The 18450-nt window shown below is 35.1% G+C and overlaps 1 protein-coding gene across 1 annotated transcript in view; it reads left to right on the top strand.

The window, feature by feature from the left end:
- The first annotated feature begins 4340 nt into the window (after positions 1-4340).
- The window catches only part of LOC117112809 (transmembrane protein 170A-like), a 26631-nt gene continuing 12521 nt past the window's right edge, over positions 4341-18450 (top strand). The window contains exon 1 of the mRNA XM_033255984.1: positions 4341-4400. The gene's annotated coding sequence lies outside the window, so the exon portion shown is untranslated. The remainder of the gene's footprint in view (positions 4401-18450) is intronic.

The raw sequence follows: 18450 nt of genomic DNA, 5'->3' as shown, positions 1-18450 counted from the left end.
GTAACACTGATACTCAGCACTCTCCTACAACGCCTTAACAATACGTAACATTTTCTATAATTTCCGAAAAAACCAAATAGACCAAAATCCCACAAACACAATATTTGGCAGATTTATTAGAAGGGGTCTTTAAACTATTCCCCTGGATGCCCCACTATGGAGGTTTGACCAGTTATGTAATGCCTGTGTGCTTTCTAGGGAAACGCTTACTTCCTCCATGTCCAAATGAGTCCTTGAAAGGCGATGGGCCCCTACTTACTACTACCGAGCAATCTAATAATACAACCGCTTTTGACAAAATATTTTCTTTTAATTTAAAAGAAAATGTATGAGCCCCGGACGGCCGTATAACTACCCTCCTTAAAGTCCGCCTCCGACTTTAAACATGTCAGTGAATAAAGAATAAAATACATGGTTATCCATCATAGTAGGCCTATTATTAAATATTATACACAGCATGTTGAAATCGATTAAAATAATGTATACATTAAAGGCCTACTAATAATTCAGATATTCGGATGATAAACGCCTGCAACATCATCAATTGGACCTTAAAGGACGATCGGGTCATTTTATTCAGATTGGCCTTATCATGTTTCAGAGCAACACATTTTTTGGTATTAAAGTAACACTTTATTATAAACAATCAATGAATTTTGTTACTCAAACGTCTTTATATTGATATTTTCAAGCCTATTAAATGACCTGAAGAAAAAGTGATCCAGAAGTCGTAGGCTTGCTGTACAATATATTATGGCGAAAGTATGTGTAAATAGTGTTACTGTAATAGAGCCTATTATTAAATATTGGAATGGTACCTTATAGATTTATAACCAGGTATCAGAGCAGCTTAGCTCAGTTGGCTAAACTGGTGGTAGCCTCTGTGCGCGCTAAAACGTGGGGATCTCTAGGTCTCCGATTCAAATAAAATCAAATCATTCTTTATTCATCACTCAAAATGGGTTGAATTTAATAAAAGTAAAGGGTTCAAACAGAAAAATCTAAACAATCAACATTTAAACATTTTTCAACAAATAGACCCACATCACAATAACAGCAAAATGAAACAGGTTTAAAGGGCAAAAAGGCAACCAATATTAAATTATTATTATTAATTATTATTATTATTATTTTATTATTATTATTATTATTATTATTATTATTATTATTATTATTATTATTATTATTATTGTAATTATAATTATTGTAGTGAGATTATTCTATCGTTCCTGTTATAGCTACTCATTTTAAGGTTTAATTTCAGCACTAGAGATATTCAGAGTACCCAGAGAGCATCTAAGCCCAAAATTTTTCGGGGCCCTTGGACGGGCCCTCGACTTACGTCAATTGAGTTATTTCCAATTAAATCCCAAGCCTCTAGCTATCTCCAACTTGGCACGTATTCTATATTCCAACATTATTGAGTAGTTGGATTCTTTCTTCCATAGATCGATGAACTGATAGGCCTGAAAAATACACTTTCGTACATAATTATTACAACGTCGAGCCAAAACAGTGTTTCTAATGTATTTAATTGAATGCTAGTTGGGCTAAGCCTATATATATAATAGACCTACGCATACTTTATAAAACATAAATTAACCTAATTTTCTGATAAACAAATTAAATAACATTAATTAAATGAAATATATTTAATGATATAGGCGTATTTGCTACCAACCGTAACACACAATTTGAAATAAAAGTAGAAGTATGATGACATAATTAATGTCGAAATATTGAATCCCAACACGATGGCATGTATTTCAATACTTGGAGTATGTATTATACTTTCTTATCTGCGATTAATCAGTGGACCTTTCAGTAGTAGGCGTATCGTAGAAGAGAATCACTAATGGGAATTGACCTCCGAAGTACTGTAGAAGTACAGAAATAATAGAGTGTTTTTTTTGTGGATAAAATATGGGTATATAGAACGACTAGGAAAAAGGTGTGATATCGAAATTCCAAAAGAGGAAGCATGTTATAAAGATATCCTGTTTTCTTTCCTGTATTTCTTATGTAAAACCGGATTTAAACTTTCAAAACGTTTCTACAATGTATATTTAGGCTTCATCAATACGGTATTGCGAATGCATCAATAGACAATAATTAATTAATATAGAGAAAACACAAAATAAAAAAATAAAATTATGTTCTCTCTTATAAAGTATAATAAAAATAACCTGATAGAAAAAAAATCAATAGGAAAACTAAGAGGAACAATGCATCGAAAAAATGGGGGGGGGGGAATAGCCTGGGCCGGGAATAACTCTCCAGGTAGAAAAAAAATCAGTGAGGAAAATTAGCAGGTGGTAAGTAGCTACCGTAATAGTGCTATATTTTGTAAAGTAAAGCCTCAAACCACCTCGATTTTGAGTCTACTAAATTTAAAAATCTTCCCAGGCTTTTGCAGATATAGCCAGAACTTAATATTTGGAGTTTTTTGATAGCAGATTATATTTTTTAGATTATAGTGAGTTAACCCGACTCAAAGACAAGCTTGCGTACAAAAAAACATGCACATTCATCTTCTATACACAATTAAAAATCAAAATTTAAAAGTAGATAGACATTTTGAAAACAGGAACAACAAAAAAAATAAGAAAAAAAAAATTCTCCCATATTACAGAAACTTCTTTGTTGAAACTAATACAGAAACAAATTCTTTTGTATTTTAAATATTCTTTTTAATGAATTAAGAAACATTAGAACATTCAAGATTAAATATAATAAAAATAACAAGCTTCTTTTCTTTTAACTTTTGGTAGTTAATATATATATATATATATATATTCCAATCTGCAGACAGTACCGTTTCGATCTTGTTAGATCTCATCAGTGCAGCTCAGGATTTTAAGAATGAAACACACCACTGACTCAAACATAGCTTGGGTCAGTCTTGTGTGACGTGGTACACTGATTTTGAATACAAGAGTGCACAAACCCAATAATAAGTGTGCTATGCAAATTGCAAAATAGTAAACATAAACAATGCACCATCTTAAAATAAGAGTGCTCTACAAAACAATGTACTACCTTAATAGTACAATGTAAGGAGCGTAAAAATTCCAATCTGCAGACAGTACCGTTTCGATCTTGTTAGATCTCATCAGTGCAGCTCAGGATTTTAAGAATGAAACACACCACTGACTCAAACATAGCTTGGGTCAGTCTTGTGTGACGTTGTACACTGATTATGAATACAAGAGTGCACAAACCCAATAATGAGTGTGCTATGCAAATTGCAAAATAGTAAACATAAACAATGCACCATCTCAAAATAAGAGTGCTCTACAAAACAATGTACTACCTTAATAGTACAATGTAAGGAGCGTAAATATTCCAATCTGCAGACAGTACCGTTTCGATCTTGTTAGATCTCATCAGTGCAGCTCAGGATTTTTATAATTTTAATAAAACTAATTTATTCTAATTTTAAATATATTTTCCCTGAATTCGTGATTATTCGTCGTCATGCATGGACTAAATGCGTGACAAATTTAAGATCACGCATGTGTTTCTGCCAAATGCGTGTTACATCCAAAATCGCGGGACCGTCCCGCACGATGCGCGAGAAACGGTTGGTAATGCCTTTTGTAAGCCAGGAACCAACAGTATTTTGTTACGTTTCTTCACAGAGGAGGGTTCGTCCGAACCCCTTGAACCCCCTGGATCCGCCACTGCTTTCCATTGACACCAATCATGACCATGTTTTATGTGGTGCGTCAGCCATCTTAAAATTCAAAATGGCGGCCGATGACTTTGGGAAAAAAAATGGCACCTAACTTTTTTGAATTCAGCACAGTAAAAATGATAAAATTAGTCAATCTATTTTTGCTCAAAAATCTATCTGGATTACATAGAAAACTAGCTTATTATACTCGTTCTTATTTTATGTACATTTTAAGTAAGCATATTTTGCGATTATTTTTAGACCTATTTTTTAATTATGTTCCATTCTGGCTTGAGTGACAGTAGTTTTTATATGTCTAGATTGTTGCCTGTCTAGAAATTATGAGTTTAGACACCAAAATCATATCTGTAGTTTATTTAGTTTCAATTTTATGCACATTTTAGATAAATTTGGCGGCCATTTTGGAAAAATGGCCGCCATTTGTATACAAGGAGTAAAATCATGTGTCAACAGGGCTTAGGGTGACCAGAAGGGGTTAATTAGGATATCTGGCTATGTGGATTGCTTCTAACATTCCACTCCCCCTAACTCATTTTTTTCAGATTTTTTTTCTAGTCTATATTTTTTATACAGGCAGAACGTTACTCTTAATTTTTTGTTGGCAGTTGTGAAAAGTTGCAAGGCGTTGGTGGCGCTGTTTGAAAATACACATAACAGCTGATTACAGTATATCAACAATGATCAACAGTCCGCAGCGAAATAGGTAGGTAAAAATAGCGTATTAAAGTTTGATATGTAGAAATAATCTTCCCATAAAATATATAACATATGGTGTGAATTTCGTTGATTACCAACTAAGTTTATGGAAGGGGAAAGGTGATACTTTACTGGACTAGCCTACCTAGGCCTAGGCTAGGGCCTAGACTAGACTCGCCTTGGGTGTCGGCTAACTCGTACCCATTCCAACTCGTACCCAAATGTAGATAAACTTGTCCCTTACCAGGGATGTCACCACGCTGGTCGGCGGTGGACGGGCCCGTCCAGCACTCAACATTTCCGACCAGGATTTACAGGCTCCCGACCACCACTATTATTTCAACAGTTTACAAATTGTAACAAAATAATTTACCCATGGAGGTATAAAAATATTTTATACCTCCATGGTTTACCTAAACACAATAGACAAGCTAAATTGATAGAAAAGACAATAAGAATACAATAAATGTTTCCGTGGTTACGTTAATTGTAACAAAATACTGCACTGCCCTGCTATTCATTGCTAACTTAACAGCCTAGGCCTAGGCCCAGTTGAGTCATAGCGAACATCGTGGGCTAGCATGACACGGTTGCTCTGTACACATTCAAAGATTAAAGTTGAAATCGTGACCATTCAAGTGTTTTATTATGAGATCATGGTCCGGGGCAGGAAGATTATTAAAAATTTACGAAACCTGATTTATGTTTTATTTCTTTACTTTGTTTTCATTTTGTATTTTAAGTTTTTCACTTTTAATTATAGTTGATATATAATGTGTGTAAATGGACAAAAAATAAATAAATGAGTGCACATGAATTGGTGACATACACATTCATCGTGGTAATCGTCAAACATGTGAAATTACGGCAAACAATGCGGCTGGGTACAGTCGGATCGACGCTTTGTCGCCGGGATTTGTTCATTATTATTCTTTAATCTAAAACAAAGCATGTCAACTATTGATTTTAATTAGGCCTACAGTAAGTCTCATCTTCATCTGTTTTGTTGCATTCCTCAAATTCTGACCTGGGCCTGGCCTAGGCCTACCTGGGCCTAGCCTAGGCCTACCTGGGACTAGCCAAAAAAAATTGCGTCAGCTAGCCTTGGGCCTAGGCTTGCTCGATTTACTTAGGCCTTTTGGTTTTTAAGAGCTTTCACGAATACAGCGACCCCAGACCCCCGGGAAAACAGGGGGTGGCACCCCACCCCCGGGAAAACGCAGAATGATCGCCGACCGGCACTTCAAAAAGCTGGTGACATCCCTGCCTTACATTGGTTAAATCGTACCCACGTGTATTCGTACCTGTACTTATACTAATTATAAATATATCTTACTATAAACAGTATGTATACTTACAAGTTTCTATCAATAAACGAAATTTAATTTTTGAAATACTTCAAATTCGAATTTAACTGCAACTTATAGTAGTTGCCGATCTACGGCTCTGTCACAAACACAAATACTGTAATACTATACCAGAGACTATCGGGATATGACCGGTTGAGCCGCCGGTAATTTCTATGGAACGTCAAGCGCGTCTCTCAGTAAATGTAGTGCGTCTCTCAGAGAATGTAGTCGGCTTGCCGATGTCATCAGTGAATGAACCCCCCGGATACCAGCTACATATTCATCCCACAGTCTTGTCAGTCGTTGATGTGATGTATAATTTTGTAATTGAAAATTAGAATTTTGATAATTTTATGTACTACATTTTTATAAAAATATATGAAGTTGTATAATTGCAAAATCGTATTAAAAATGTAATTTTATGTAGGCTTACTACATTTTTATAAAAATAAATGAAGTTGTATAATTGCAAAATCGTATTAAAAATGTGTTTATTTACGTTTGGTTTGCTCCGTATTTCAATTAACTTATTCGTTATTTGTACTATTTTGTTAAATTATTTAATTAAATTATTTATTATATATAAGTTTAACAAATAGTACAAAAATAAAAATATATAAATTATAAAACCATAGTAAATACTGTATAATAACATAGGCCTAACACATTTAAATTTATTGTTTATAGTCATGCAAAATCGTATTAAAAATATAATAACGTGATTATTTTTTATGTTTGGTTTGCGGCGTATTTCAATTAACTTATTCGTTATTTGTACTATTTTGTTAAATTATTTATTATATACAAGTTAACAAATAGTACAAAAATGAAAAGTATATAAATTACAAAACCATAGTAAATATTGTATAATAACATAGGCCTAACACATTTAAATTTATTATTATTCATGCAAAATCCTATTAAAAATGTAATAACTTGATTATTTTTTACGTTTAGTTTGCGGCGTATTCCAATTAACTTATTCGTTATTTGTACTATTTTGTTGAATTATTTAATTAAATTATATTTATTATATATCATTATATATAATAAATATAAAGAATGTATGGAGTTTTTTTTTTTTTACTATCTGGCAAGCCGATTGAATTAGACAGATGACTATAAACAATAAATTTTTATGTGTTAGGCCTATGTAATTATTCAGTATTTACTATGGTTTTGTAATTTGTATATTTTTATTTTTGTACTATTTGTTAAACTTGTATATAATAAATGATTCGAATGTATGGAGTTTTTTTTTTAACTATCTGGCAAGCTGACTGAGCAAATACTCGCAAAATTTAAATTAAAACGATAGAAAGAACAAGTAAATAAATTGAAATATGTCCCGAAAATATTTAATAAATCAGTGCAAAAACCGAGTATTAAATAAATAGAATTAATTGAGTAAATAAACTGAAATACATCTCAAACAACAGTACCAAGAACGAATAAGTTAATTGAAATACGCTGCAATTAACGCACTACAATCACTGAGAGACGCGCTTGACCGGCGGCTCAACTTGTCGGCGACTCAACCGGTCATAATCCAGACTATCCCTGCTAATACTAATAGCATCCGATGTTATTGTTTTGATGACGACGATCATGAATTTATAAATTTCATTCCTGCTGTATAAAAATCTTCACTGTACTCGCGCGAATAAAGCGACCAGGGCACTTAAAGTATTATTTGAACTTTTTGAAGAAATAGGGCGCTTATGAAGACAATGGAAATTGAGGAGGGCGCTTATGGAAATAAATGAAAGTCAGGGCGCTTATGGGAATTCAAGGGGTGCTTTTTGAATGAAAAAAAAGAAGATTATATGTACCGTAAGGATATCTGGAAACCGAAGATAAACGAATGGTTCTGTTCTGGTGCAGAAAAGGTAATCGTCCAGACAGTATGCTCATGACAAGATGCTGTGGGTATTTACACAACAGCAGATGAAGTTTGTGGTTGTGGTGGTGTGGTATTGTTAGCTTGTTGGCCATCTGCCAATTGAGATTAGCAGTGATCATTTTAGGGTTTCTTGCAAACTCAAATGAAATCGTGCTAAAATAAATCAACAATTGTGGCTTAACTGGCTCTCTGGTGTGATGATCTGTTCCTTACACCACATTTGCAATACCATCTTTGCCTGCACGCTTTACTCAACATTGAGGTCCAGTGCAGTATCCATACAGATACAGATGATAAATTTAGAAGACGATATTGAATCTGAATAATTGTGGGCTTGTTTCATACTAGTTAGTATTAGTACTCCTTACTAGATCTAGTGTAGTACTACTATGCCTAGTAGTACTAAGTAGTAGGCCTAATGGGTTTCGGCTAACTCTTACGCATGCCAACTCGTACCCATGCCAACTCCAGACTTTGCGAAGTCGTACAAAAACAAAGGTTCCAACCCTCCCGATTCGATCCCAAATTTGTTCAAGTTCTCCCGAAATTCAAAATTTTAAACTAGGCTAGGCCTAGATTTGCCTCATTTAACGTACCGCCAGTTAAAAAACATGGGATTTACATGATAAAATAGGTAAAATTACTAGGCCACAAGAATAAAAATCCGATAGGTATCTTATAAATTCAGTTTATAAACCACGAGAGACATTGATGCTATCAGAATATTTCAATGTTGAGGGCGCTTTTCACTAATTGATGGGTTTGGGCCGCCCTTCGCCTGCAAATTCTTCCGTCTCCTGATTCTTTAGGTCTACAGTACAGGTTGGACGTCTGCAAAAAATTCCTCAAAAACATGTCGCTAATTACGAAAGAAATTTGTAGAGAATAAAATTTCAATTTTTTATATTTGACTGTCAAAAAAAACCACGAGGGTTTTTTATTTGTTTTAATAAATCTGTTTAATTAAAAATTAATCTGTTTACACTGAGCTTGTTCCTGTCTGCAAGTTGTCATGCACTACAAAAGTTTGGGCGATCTGACGTCATCACAGCCATGCACATTTTGCCCATCCATGACCCCACTAAAAAAATTAACCAAACAGCCAGAGTTTAGGAGGCACGACCTAATGTTTTTTCACAAAGAATGTGTTGTTTAGAAAAAAAAAACGAAAATGCAGGTTGAAAACAATATAAAAGCATGAAACATACATTTTACTCATAATACAACAAAAAAGACATTAAATAACTTGATTTCATTAAGAATAAAGTTTAAAACAGTCAAACCTGCCTGTGCCTAAGTCAAAAAATTGTCGAAAGTCGAAATTATTTTCATGTCACTTCATCTTCCCTATATTTACAATGGTTAATACTGTAGTATTGTAGGCTACAATCATTCATGCTTTTGGTCAACAAAAAAGAAACTGAAAATACTGAACAAAAATCACAGTATATACTACAGTAACAAAACGAAAACTAATATTATATACTTATACTGCATGCTTAACAAAACGAAAACTAATTTTGAATACTAATTATATTCTACATACTGTATGCTTAACTAAACAAACTTACTTACTTACTCCTCTTCGTGCACTGGTGCACATAAGGCGTCTACAAAAGTCCTTCAACTGGGACGGTCTTGTGCCAGCCAGTTGAGCTCGTTCAATGTCTTTCTATTTTCCACTACTTCATGGTCCACCATACTCCTCCATGTTGATTTTGGTCTTCCTCTACTCATTTTTCCATCTGGTTGCCAATTTTAAACTCGTTTTAAATGTCTCTTTTTGTCCATTCTGAGGATGTGGCCTAACCAATTCCACCTTTTACTTTTGACTTCAAGAATAATATTATTGATGCTCAGCTTGTTCCATAATTCTCTGTTTGATATGACTTCAGGCCAGAATATACGAGCGATTTTTCTCAGTAATTTTCCTTCAAAACCTCGAAGGCGTGATGAGAGTTTTTGCGTTAGGTTCCAGGATTCTGCACCATACAGAAGAACAGTGCGTACATTAGTCTTATAGATTTTCATTTTTGTGTTTAGTGTGATGTTCTTCTTCCATATATTTTTTAACATGTTAAAGGCTGTGCCAGCTTTTCCAATTCTAATTTGTATTTCTCTTTCAACACTCCCATTTTGCGCCATATTGCTTCCAAGGTAAGAAAAATCCTGCACTTCATCAATTTTGTCATTTCCAGTTGTAATTGGATCATCTTTTTTTGTATTTATCTTCATGATTTTTGTCTTCTTTTGGTTTATTTGTAGACCAACACATTTAGACACCTCTTCTAGCCTAGCCTATATGTTTATGGGTGTGTGCCATGAGACATATATCGTCGGCAAAGTCCAGATCGTCAAGCCTTTCCATGAAACCCCATTTGATTCCCTGTCTCTGTGTGTCCATGCTAGGTCTCATGACCCAATCAATAGTAATCAGGAAGAGAAAAGGTGAAAGAATGCAACCTTGCCTTACACCTGATGAGACATTGAACCGTTCTGAATTTCTTCCATCATGTCTTACTGTACATTGATAGCCATTATACATGCTTTTAAGTATGTTTGTGACTTTTGTAGGGACACCATACCATCTTACAATTTGCCATAGGGCATCTTGGGTTATGCTGTCAAATGCACTTTTAAAATCGATGAAGTTGAGATAAAGTGGGGTGTTCCATTTATTACACTGTTGAATTATGTTTCTAATAAGGTAAAGATTTGGTCTGCACATGATCTGTTTTTTCTGAAGCCAGCTTGTTCCTCTCTTAGAGTTCTTTCTAATTCTGTTTTCATCCTTTCCAAGATAACACGGCAAAAGATTATTTCGAAAGAAATTTTTGAAAGTAGTGTAATGCCTCTCCAGTTTGAGCACTCAGAGAGGTCTCCTTTTTTGGGCAGCTTAATGATGACACCAGATTTCCATGCGTCCGGAACAAGTTCCTCCTTCCAAACTTTGTTAAATGTATTGAGTAATATGTTGGCTGCTGTGCCAGCATCTGCTTTTAGCATTTCAGGTGCATCTTTATCAAAACCTGGAGCCTTGTTGCTTTTCATCTTCTTAATGGCTTTGATGATCTCTGATTTTGTGATTCTCCCAGTATTCATTTCAAATGCATTTGGTTGAGCTAAATCTAGTTCCGGATGTATGTTTGGCTTTTCCTTGTTCAGGGTTGCGCTAAAATATTCTGCCCATCTTTTAATTTGCTGATTTGTATTGGTTATTATTTTTCCTTCTTTGTCTTTGATGTTGGTTGTATTTGATTTCATGTTGTTTCCTAGCTCTTTTGTTATTTTGTATAGTGTTCTAAGGTCTCCTTGTTTAGCTGCAATCTCTGCATCAAGTGCTTTATTTTCAAGATAGGTCTTTTTATATTTTCCAGTGCTTCTCTTCACCTCTTTATCTTTTCTAGAGTATTCTATGTTGGTAGCCCTTAGTTGTATTTCAGTCTTTTTCCCATTTAACAGTTGTTTTTTATTAAAGTTGTCGTCTTTCTTCGATAAGCTGCCAGGTATCTGCACTGATCCATTCCTTTTTGTCACTTTTCTTGGGTCCAAGCAATTCTTTACTGATGTCTATGAAAGCTTGGGTTGTCCTTCTTTCCTCTTCATCGGATATGTTCTGGAGTGCTTCAAACCTATTACTTACAGTGACAGCAAATCTATTTGCCATTTCAGAATCCCTCAGTCTGCTAACATCAAATAATGATGTTTCTCTTTTGATTTGGTTTCTTCTTAGTTTCAGTTTTAGTTTCGCTATGACAAGAGTGTGATCACTGCCAACATCAGCTCCTCTGCATGAGCGTGTTTCCTGTAAGGTTGTCCTCCATTTCTTGTTTATTAAAACGTGGTCAATCTGGTTTTTAATTCTTCCATTTGGGGAGAACCAAGTAATTTTGTGAATGTTTTTATGTTGAAACATCGTTCCTCCAATTATTAATCTGTTTTCTAAAGCAAAATCAATTAGTCTCTGTCCATTCTAAACAAAGACTAATTTTAATTACTAATTATATACCACATATATATACCACTTGTCACATATCCGTATCAATATTAGATCATAATACTAGACCAAAGTAGATCATAATACATATGCATGATACAGTATTCCATATTTGGTATTATTATATCCCATGATGCATTGCATGGTGAATAAAGTTTAGTTTCCATCTTGATCTCCAACCTGGTCTGTCGTGTTTTATTTCTATGTGCAATATAGTTGCATATCTCAGTTCATAGAGTTTATATGGTGTCAGAAGTGGGAGATAATTTAACCATGGGTACATTCAGGTTCAAAACTCCTGAAAAGTTCGATTTCGATGGACCGAGCATTTCTACTCAGTGGAAGCGTTGGCGACAGCGCTTTGATTTGTTCATGACAGCCACAGGCAATCACGAGAAAAGCGACAAGACAAAAATAACAGTTTCGTTGACTGTACTAGAGCAGCGAGGCCTGGAGATATACAATAATTTCTCGTATCCAGAGGGTGAGTCGAAAGAAGTTTATGAACGTTATTTATAGATTTGTTTGAGAACTATTGCCAGAAGCAAGACCCCGTAATGGCCATGAGAGCAAAGATTTTGGAATTATCGGCGGCCTGAAGGGCAAGGCCTTGGCGAGTTTTTAAATGATCTGAGAACAATGGCCGATGATTGTAAATTTCAAGAGGTAGATGCGATTCTTAGAGACAAGTTCTTTAGTATTTCAGACCCCACTATGAAGATTAAGGTAATGGGGGACGACAGAAACGCAAAATTGGAAACGGTAGTCAAGCGAATGCCCAACTACGAAAGCTCAAAACGAGAGCTTATGCTAATGACGGTAAAACCCCATGTTGACGAAGTCAAGAAATCATGTGCAGCAACTAGCACGCGGCCCAAGACTCGTACGCCATTCAATGTTGGCAAGCAACCAACAAATTCGTCCCAACGTAACCAAGGTGATCGTGTTATTTATGAATATTGTATGCGTAAACATCCACCGCGTCAATGCCCAGCATGGAATGAAAGGTGTCACAAATGTAACCGCTTGGGACATTTCAGTAGGAGTTCAATTTGCCCAGCCAGGTATAATTCTAAGTCTAGGTCTAATTATAATAGAGGAAAGATTCATAGTATTTCATGAAGATAGTGTTAACAACGATTTCTCGTTGAAGTTCGGTAGTTTCTATATCGACAGTATTGAGAACCATATCACTAATTCTGATACTTGGTGGGTTAAAATATGTGTTAATGATGTTCAGGATATCAGTGTAAAGATGGATACTGGTGCTAATATTAGTGAGCTTTCGCATCAGCAGCACGGATGTACTGTACGACTGAAAGCAATGAACTGTGCCCGTACTTGATACTTGTCCGCTGTTTGATCATTCGCAGTTTTGCTACTTCATTTCAATGACCAACGAATGGTAATGAGTGACGTCATTTAAGCTGACACTAGACATCCTCTTTTGTAAACATGGCGAGTCTTCTTAGTGTACGGGACGCTATTGTTGCAGGGTACATTTTTGAAGTTATAAATATTGAAGAGTGTCTTTTGTTGTTTGACATCAACAAACCCACCAATCCTAATTTTCAGTATGGGAGATACTGTTTTAATATTGACAGATTTAATGATGATGAATGTAATAGCTACTGTACTTCAGGTTTGTAACTAGGTCTAGCCTAGGCCCTACTTCTCTTCTTCTACTTCTAGCCTAGCCTAGGGTTGCGGGCCTATGCGTCTGTACTTTTTATTTTATTTTATTGACATTTTATTATTTATTAGGCCTAGGCATAGCCTAATTTATGATGTTATTATAATATAACGAAAGCTCAATATTCTTACATTTAGTTTATAGTCTAGGCCTACATGAACCTTTGCCTTGTCCTTTTGGGACAGATTTATCAATTAGCAGGCAGGAATGTATTAAAAACTTAAATAATGTGATATTAAAAAATAAATAAAATAAGTAAAGTAAAATTCATCTGTCTGCAAGTAAAAAAAAATACATAAATTTTAATTGAGATAATACTGATCATAAATATACACTGACAATACTGTACATGACAGCACCATGCAAAGAATACATTTAAATCAGTTTTATTTATCGTACGTAAGTCAGGAATTTTTATTTTTCAAAGTAGATTGTATATATATATTTATTTAATGAAAGCAGTATTTTGAAGGCAATAAATACTGGGCTAGGCCTAGACTAGCAGGACAATTTTGTTTCAATTTAGGCCTAAAGGGCCTAAGCCTAGGCTACTGTTGCTTGAAATTTCTATAAGGGTGAACAGAATTCTTCCTCCTAGCTCTGCTTGCCCAATAATTCTGCAACTTTTGTGGCATTTAGGCGACTTTATAAATCCTTTTTCTAACATGACTGCCTCAACCACCAAATGGAGGTAATCAACTTCTGAATTAAAATGTTGATGCCCAGCCTAGGCAGGCCACCACCCCCAGCCTACTCTAGGCTAGGCCTAGCCTAGGCTAGGCTTGAATTGAGAGCATAGGTAGGGCCTAGGCCTAGCCTAGGTAGCTATCCTAGCTTGGGTTAGCCTCCAAAAATATTGGAATAAGATTTTCAGAGAAAAGTATAATCATGTCTAAAAATTAAATACAACATAAATAATGCACAGAATTAGTTGTACTTTAACTCACCATCTTAAAATGTTCAAATGATTGAGGCCTGGCAGTGGTTCTCAGCACAAAAAAATCGTTACGCGAGCGGTTGAAGTTTCGTTCTCTCTCACAAAAGAGCACTGATTGGCTGCTTGAGTTCGTCGGTCTGTGATTCTCGACGGATGATAAATTGGCCAAAAACTGTTCGTGATGAATGAGCAGATGTGAGGGTCGTGCATGCGCAGATCGATTTTCTTGTCAGATTAACGTTCTTGAGTCCGTCCGTCGTAGATGTGAAAGCTCTGTATTAACTGTATGCCGAGGGGTCTGTTCAATAAGATGGCGATTAATACAAAAATTAACACACTGTGGTGTTGTCAATCTGAAAATTTCACGATGTGATGGAACACAATCAGGCATACATGAGTTCTTTATCACCGATATTTAAAACCCCCCCATTCTTGGCCTAGGTCACCTAGTGAATTGGGAATAATATGTTGTAATATGTTGATTCCATTACATTTGACACCTATTGTCACCGTACTCTGATAACTTTGAAGGCCTTGGATGTTTGGGAAAGCCCTATGAAATTCAATTAAAGGATGGTGCTATCCCTGTTGTACATCCGCCGAGGAGGGTTCCCCTAAGTGTTAATGAAAAACTTAAGGATAAGCTCGATGATATGAGCAACAAGGTGTAATTTCTAAAACTGACAAGCCCACTGATTGGGTGAGTAGTCTTGTTGTTGTGGAAAAGAAAAATGGCTCTCTGAGACTTTGTGTCGATCCTAAGGGTTTAAATAGAGTAATTAAGAGAGAGCATCATTACAACTACTGAGGATGTGTTGAGTAAATTATCGGGAAAGAAATTATTTACCCATATTGACATGAAAGATGCATACTGGTATATTAATGCCATTGACTGAGTCAAGTAGTAAATTGTGTACTTTTAACACACCATTTGGTAGATATTCATTTAATCCTTTACCATTTGGATTTGTAGTGTACAAGGTGATGGCTCTGACGATGACATACAATGGGACTCTGTATCACTAATAAACGACTACATAATATAACACTATCTATTACAGAATTTCACATTGAGCAGCAAAATACATGGGTTGCACATGTAGTCAGAAGGAAAAATAATAACCCACGCAAGATGATAATATTTCATACAACCAAAAATACTAAGAAAGGAAGGAAAATAAATTCAATTGTAGAAAATGCCATCTTACATAGCTCAAAACCTAAGAATCAGTTTCTGAAGCAATGTTTTGAATGACATTCTAATACAATTTTCTATCACTAAAATATTAAATTAATAGGCTCTATAATTACACTCATTTTAGGTCTCCTAAGACATGTGTTTGACTGTGTGCATTTATTTTATTTTGATTCTGCCACATACTTGCATTCTAATGAAAGCTCTGGCTATAAAAGAAAGTACAACCGTAGAAGGAAAAGCCAAGAATTTAAAACAATGAAATAAGATGAAAAGAAAGAAGGAAAATAAAAATAGAATGAAAACGATAATATCCTTTTGTTTTCATTCTATTTTTATTATCTTTCGTTTTCATTCTATTTTTATTTTCCTTCTTTCTTTTCATCTTATTTCATTGTTTTACATTCTTGGCTTTTCCTTCTACGGTTGTACTTTCTTTTATAGCCATAGCTTTCATTAGAATGCAAATATGTGGCGGAATCAAAATAAAATAAATGCACACAGTCAAAAAGAAATGTAAGAAAGAAAAAAAAAAGAATAAAGGAAAAAAAGGAAAGAAAAAGAAAGAAAGGATGGAAAGGAAAAGAAAGGTAAGCAAGAGAAAGAACATGAAAGAAACAAGGAAATGAAAAATCAGTGATTTGAAAAGAAAGGTAATGAAAGGTAAACAAAAGAAAGAAGGACATGAACAGAATTTAAAAAAAAAAGAAAATGAAAGGTAAACAAAAGAAAGAAGGACATGAATAGAATGAAAAGAAAGGGAAGAGGGTGGAAAAGGAAAAAGTGAAGAAAGATTTAAAAAAATGGTAAGGAATGAATAGAAAGAAAACGAAAAGGAAAGAAAAGAAAAGAAAGAAAAGAATGTAAAGGAAACGAAAAGAAAGAAAAAGTAAAGAAAGGAAAAGAAAGAATATAAAAGGAAAATGAAAGAAAGATTAGAAAGAAAACGAAAGGAAACGAAAAGAAAGGAAAAGAAAGGAATAAGATAAGAAAGAAAAGAAATGAAAAGAAACGTAAAGAAAACAAAAAGCTAGAAGAAAGACAGGTATTAAAACAAAATTAATGGAAGTCTGTTACTAAGAAGGAATCAAAAGTTTGGGGGGAAAAAAAGGGGGAAAAAAATATTTTGGTATAACTAGTAACTGTTTGTTTGTATGAATGCAATTGCGGCGGGACCACTATTGGATGCACACATTTAAATATGGTCTAAAAGGAGATAGTCTTAAACTTAAATCTTAACTTACCTGTAAATAGGTAAAGTATGGTATGGTATGTAAATAGGGTGAGAAGACACAACATTGAATAGACATTGCACCTATGAGATGGCCAGATATCATTTTCAAATGATGGCTAAATAAAATAATAATAATAAAATGTGCAAGTGAAGTTGTTCAGAAACGTAATGAACAGATATTTGGTGATCTTGAGAACGTGTTTGTAATCTCAGATGATATGATAATTGCTACTGATGATAATGAAGCTCTTCATGACTCTGTAATAGTTAAAGTTATGGAAAGTGCTAAACATGAAAATGTGAAATTTAATAAAGGATAAGAAACTTAAAGAACGTAAGTCCAGTAGTCTTAGTAGTATACTTAGAGATGGCATTAAACCTGATAATTCCAAAGTGAAAACTATTTATGCCTACACTCACTAATAAGTCTGACTTGCCACGTTTAATGGGAATGATTAATTACTTGGCGCCGTTCATTCCGAACATGTCAACAATCAGTGCTCCAATGAGAGAGTTACTCCAGAAGGAGGTCCTATGGTCGTGGGAAGCGCGTCATTAAGAGTCGCTGAGTCACCTAAGAAGTTTGTTAAGCTCTAAGCCTTGCTGAAATACTTTGATCCGCACAAAGATGTTGTGATTCAGTGCGACGCATCTTCGTTTGGACTCCAGAGTGTTTTAATGCAAGACAGCCATGCTATAGTTCACGAACGCTAACGTCAGCCAAGAAAAATTATTTTCAAATCAAGAAAGAAATGTTAACTATCTGTTGTTCGCTCGACAAATTCAATCATTATGTTTACGGACGCAAGGTGACGGTTCAATCCGACCACAAGCCACTCGAGTCAATCACTCGAAAGCCAATTCATAAAGCGAGTCCGATGTCATTGATGTTACGTACGTTCCTGGAAAAGAAATGTATATTGCAGACGTGGTAAGTAGAGCAGTACCAGATAGCGTGGAAGAACCGCAGCATTAGATGTTGCAGTACCATGTCCATTCAGTGGATGAGCTATTGAGCATGAGCAAACCTAGAATAGAGGAAACCCGACAAGCCACTGTGTCAGATGATACTTTACAGCAACTATCTAAACAGTGGCATATTGGCTGGCCCAATCGTCGAAAGCTAGTACCAGTTGAAATAAGAAAGTTCTGGCCGATGAAATCTACGAGCACGACAGACTTTTGTTTATGGGTCACAAATTGATAGTATCTGCTACCCAACGAGAGTTCATGCTTAATCGTATTCATGATGGTCATTTGGGCATGGAGAAGTCGAAGGTCAGGGCCAGAGAGCTGTTGTACTGGCCTGATATTGAGTCCCTGATATCAAAATGTTCTGCATGCGCAAAATTCAAAAGGAAGAACCAGCGTTAGCCAATGATTCCGCATGAGTTGCCCAAGGAACCGTTTAATAAGGTCAGCACTGATATTTTTCATTACGCTGGTAATGATCACTTAATCGTTGTGGACTATTATTCAAAGTATCCGGAGGTTGTTACGCTATGCAACAAGACTGCTAAAGATGTGATTTGCAAACTAAAATCGATATTTGCAAGACATGGCATTCCGGAAAAATTCATAAGCGATTGTTACGGTTGGGTGATATGAAGCTGAATAGGCCTACTATAAATCAAGTACACACAAAATCCACTTTTAGGATCTCAAAGGTCTGGTTAAATACCAGATTTATTCCTTGTCTTCAAAACACAACGACTCAAACATACACCGAGCTATATATACAATTCTCCT

This window comes from Anneissia japonica, unplaced genomic scaffold (genome assembly GCF_011630105.1).
Source record: "Anneissia japonica isolate Jap-2015-1 unplaced genomic scaffold, ASM1163010v1 scaffold172582_len1462937_cov174, whole genome shotgun sequence".
Taxonomy (NCBI): domain Eukaryota; kingdom Metazoa; phylum Echinodermata; class Crinoidea; order Comatulida; family Comatulidae; genus Anneissia; species Anneissia japonica.
The sequence above is the reverse complement of the archived record's forward strand: the minus strand, read 5'-3'. Positions and strand labels throughout refer to the sequence as shown.